The sequence below is a fragment of the Ipomoea triloba genome, chromosome 11, assembly GCF_003576645.1.
Source record: "Ipomoea triloba cultivar NCNSP0323 chromosome 11, ASM357664v1".
NCBI classification, from domain to species: Eukaryota; Viridiplantae; Streptophyta; class Magnoliopsida; order Solanales; family Convolvulaceae; genus Ipomoea; species Ipomoea triloba.
In genome coordinates, this window is record NC_044926.1 from 21,967,880 (window position 1) to 21,971,950 (window position 4,071).

At 44.6% G+C, this 4,071-nt stretch overlaps 1 long non-coding RNA gene across 1 annotated transcript; it reads left to right on the plus strand.

The window, feature by feature from the left end:
• Positions 1 to 1,166: 1,166 nt before the first annotated feature.
• LOC115996512 lies at positions 1,167 to 3,063 on the plus strand. Its single transcript, XR_004093638.1, has 4 exons — positions 1,167 to 1,225; positions 1,566 to 1,960; positions 2,703 to 2,883; positions 2,966 to 3,063. It is a non-coding gene; the product is annotated as an uncharacterized LOC115996512 (long non-coding RNA).
• The last annotated feature ends 1,008 nt before the right edge of the window (positions 3,064 to 4,071 follow it).

Consider the following 4,071-nt stretch of genomic DNA (forward strand, 5'->3'; position numbering starts at 1 on the left):
GGGGGGGGGGGGGGGGGGGGGGGGGGGGGGGCATGGTCGTATGATCCTAATTTTCAAGCGCAAACTTTTTTCTTATGTACAATTATGTGTGCTTCTCTGTGCTCGAGTAGGTGAGCAAATTCCAGTGGCGAATTTGTTAAAGGCTATGATGCATTTAAACAACCACGTGACGCATAGTTAATATGTGAGGGATGCGTGCAGTAAGCTTTGAGTCGTCGTTATTTGGTGGAATGTCTTTCTTGTAATTGGAAACCCATTGCCTTTTTTGTGTTCTTCTTTCGTTATATTACATTTCTATGGATTACATACATTTTTAAATGGTTCCAGTGTCAAGCTAGGCGTTATCCCAATGTCCATTTTTTCGGTGTTTAGAGGTCTGTGATATGTACTGTGATCTATCATCTATTGTGCATTATTTTTTAAGGTTTGAACTCCCATGTGTTCAGGTCCCAAAGCTTAGTAAGCCCTATCCACTAATTTTGCCCCGCAAGCCACTGAGCCCATGGACGCGCCGACTAGAAATGTAGAGGTACCGACACAGGTGGTTAGTTTTCCCACCATGCATACACGTGCAATGGGTAAGGTCCTCATGGACGTACCGTTATAGGCATGGGGTTTGGGGCGATGCTCAATTTCCAAATCATCTTGATTAGTTGGTTTGAAAAAGTGGATTACACAATCACTCTTGCAGAGGTAGACCTCAAGTTATATAAATATCCAGACGGGGAGAATGTTTTTTACGCAACTATGCGTTGCTTGTGGTCAGTAGTGTTGTGTGCACTATGCAGAATGGCTATGTGCACCAGCATGTGATTCCTAACTTGGAGGATACGCTAGAGGTCGCCAATCTGAATTGGTGCCGGTATGTGATCCATTTTCTGATAGTGACACAGACTGTGTGGATGACCAAGAAAGCACAGAAGTTCACTGGCCTTTGTTGTTCTTAACGGTACGCACTGACGATGCTAGAACACACCCATTTAGGTCACTGACTGGCAGTTAATCCCATCACATAGGCATGTTTACTGTTGTTAATTTGGGGTTTAATTTCATGCAGGTATTGTATGTAGATCATGTTTGGGCTGGTGGTTGCATAGTCCCACGCACTATGCCATCTTTTGTGGGGTGGGATTCCAATATGCTAAAGGAGAGGGAAGAGTGGGAGATCACGACCGGTGGCTTTGGATGGGGAGAGATTTTTGAGCTTATTCGACCAAAGAAAAAGGTATTATCATATTGGGTTGTATGTACGAGGTTTAGTATGTAATTGCCTCTTCTTCACTATTTGCATAGTGTGTTCATTCTACCTACTGGCACACACGTAGTATTCACATTATAACTACTTGTGTGCTTTGTGTTTATGTTAACTACTTGTGTGACTGTTATTAAAACTCGGTGGTGGTAAGTTACTACCTGTGCAATTGTTCCAAGTACTCTGTGCAACTATGGCATAATAGCCTACTGTGATACTGTGAGTTATTTTTTGTGCGGCTGACTAATGTCCCATCCTTGTCTCAGGATCTAAGGATTCGGGTGATTAAGAAAACACGTATTTGTGGCCGCAGGTATCCTGGAGCTAGTAGAGTTGCTTCGTGAAGCTGAAATGACGACCGATAAGACTAGTGATTCTGCCAAACTAATGGACACTGCTAGAGCCCTACTTGGGGTACGCCCTACCCATGACGTGTAGTCCCAAGCTCCACCACCAACTGCCTGACCCTCCAGTACCCAATTCGATGATGACTTGTACTCCAACCCCGACTTCTTGAAGGTTGTGGAAGAGATAGAGTGTGCGGTTCACGAGCGGAATGTTTTCTCTAATGTGCCCTCATTTAGCTTGGAGCTGTCACAGGGTGCAAGCACGTCACACATGGAGCATACGACTACCATTGGCACAGTTGCTCCCCGTGGTGGAGCGCAGGCGGGTGGCATTGAGCAAGCTCGTGTAGAGCGTGCCTTAGTAAGTAGGATAGTTTATCACCATAGACTCTAGTATAGTTGGCTCTCCTTTTTTATTTTTTTTTGTAACCCTATATTCACACTCAAACATCGTATAGGGTTTTGTTTGTCTTGGTTGTTTAATACAATGCAGAAACTGTTTTTTGATGCACACAGTACACTCGTACGCATAGAGGGTTCACCCAATGACGTTGTGCAACATGGTTAAATCATGTGTGCACCAGAGACTAAATTGGGAACTGTGCACCTATGTGCAAACTAGTGTGCATCCAACATAACTCCAAGCATACTTGCAAACCTACTCCCCACTTACGCTCATCCATTTCTCGTGGTTATTACCTAGGTCACTAAAACACGGTCTAGTGCCAAATAAAACACCGTGGCCCTTGTCGCACACCCAATATCTAGTGCTCCACGGTCCATTCCACACAGCTATATAATTGACCCCATTCCCAAGGTCACCCACAAACCATACTGGACACCACACGAGGCGTGCACCGTTCGAAGTATCGAAACTATCCCGAGGGGAACATCAGCCACCAACTCCAGTTGCGACAAAGCTTTCACACCATGTGGGGCCAACTAGGAAGACGCCTTACAAGGACTTTGCCAAGCAAGACTTATGTGTACCATTGGGTTGTCGAAAACCCCGAGGAGGGGATTTAAACCGTTTTCATAAACTCCACCTTTATATGTTTTGGGATTTTACATGTTTCATAGTTGCTAACCACCCTTTGTTGTAGGGATGAGGAGATCTTTCGCTACAAGGAACACTGTGTATCGCATGGGGACATCGCTACTTTGAAGGATGGGTCTAAGATTGACTTTGTTATAGTGGATGCTTGGACTTGCATCCTGAACTACCGGGAGCTTACCAAAGCCAATGGTGCTCCAAACAGGCTGTTTGCGTCCACGATGATGATGGTATATGCTTTCTACCTAAATTGTTTGACTTCTTAACCCAACTATGCCACTTTTTAACATCATTTGTGCATTTCGAATGCAGCTTGGCTAGCTTCAAACTGTGGTGAACCACAAACCACCCCGGTCCCAACGCTTGAGATGGTTCAAAAAGAGCCTAGCAGTGGACTTTAGCAACTCACCACATGACAAGTGGCGCAGGATTGACATGGTTAGTGCCCCTATACATATTTCGCCCGCTACACTAGCCTACAATCTTTGCACTCACAGTTGGATACACCTACATGCACGGGTGCACACATGACACATCCCCCAAAACTTACCCTGACCCAACTAATTGTTGTCTGGTATTTTTCCACCTATGGGGACTAATGCTTCCAAACTTTGCAGTATATTTTTCTAATTTTGCTAGAGGGCCATTTCTACATGATTAGTGTTGACATGAGGGGGAAGAAAGTAGACATCATCGACAACTCCTCGGCCCCTATAACAAAACAACAAAAGTATGGCCAGGCTCATGCACGGTTGGTAAGTTGAACGTGTACACTAGATCGTAACTACACCATACGGTTGGTAAGACGAAGACTAGTCACAAGAAGAAGAAGATTGATTAGAAGGAGAAGAAGAAGAAGAAGAAGAAGACATGGTGCTCACATGAGATGAAAAGGGAAGGAACTGAAGAGTTTGGTGAGGAATGCTAGTGGATATGAAAATGGCCAACCGTTCAGTTCTTTAGTAAGGGGATTTCTGTGAAGGTCTGAGAGCAGAAGAAGAGGAATACTCATAGTGAGGAGCGGCGAATAAGACAGTGACACATGGCACAATCTCATTGGCCGACAAGTAAACACAATTGATGCGACCGTTACTCTTTAGAATTTGTGCAACCAATTATGACAAAAACTGATTAATTGCAGAGAGCTAGTCGGTAACACCAACAAGAGATTGGCCGGAAACATCCCGAAGGAGAACACCATAAATCTCCCCAGTTGAAGCTAGTGCCAAGGAGGCTGAGGAACCTGCCACAAGGTGGCATAACTGGTCGAATACAGTAAAGAGCAACCACAAAGGCGGGGAACTAGTTAGAGAATGTTCTTAAGATACTTTCTTAAAACATTGACTTCACGAAATCTCAAGAAAGTGGGAAACTCGATGATGGATGGTATATTGGGTTGACTGATCGGACTGCCCCAA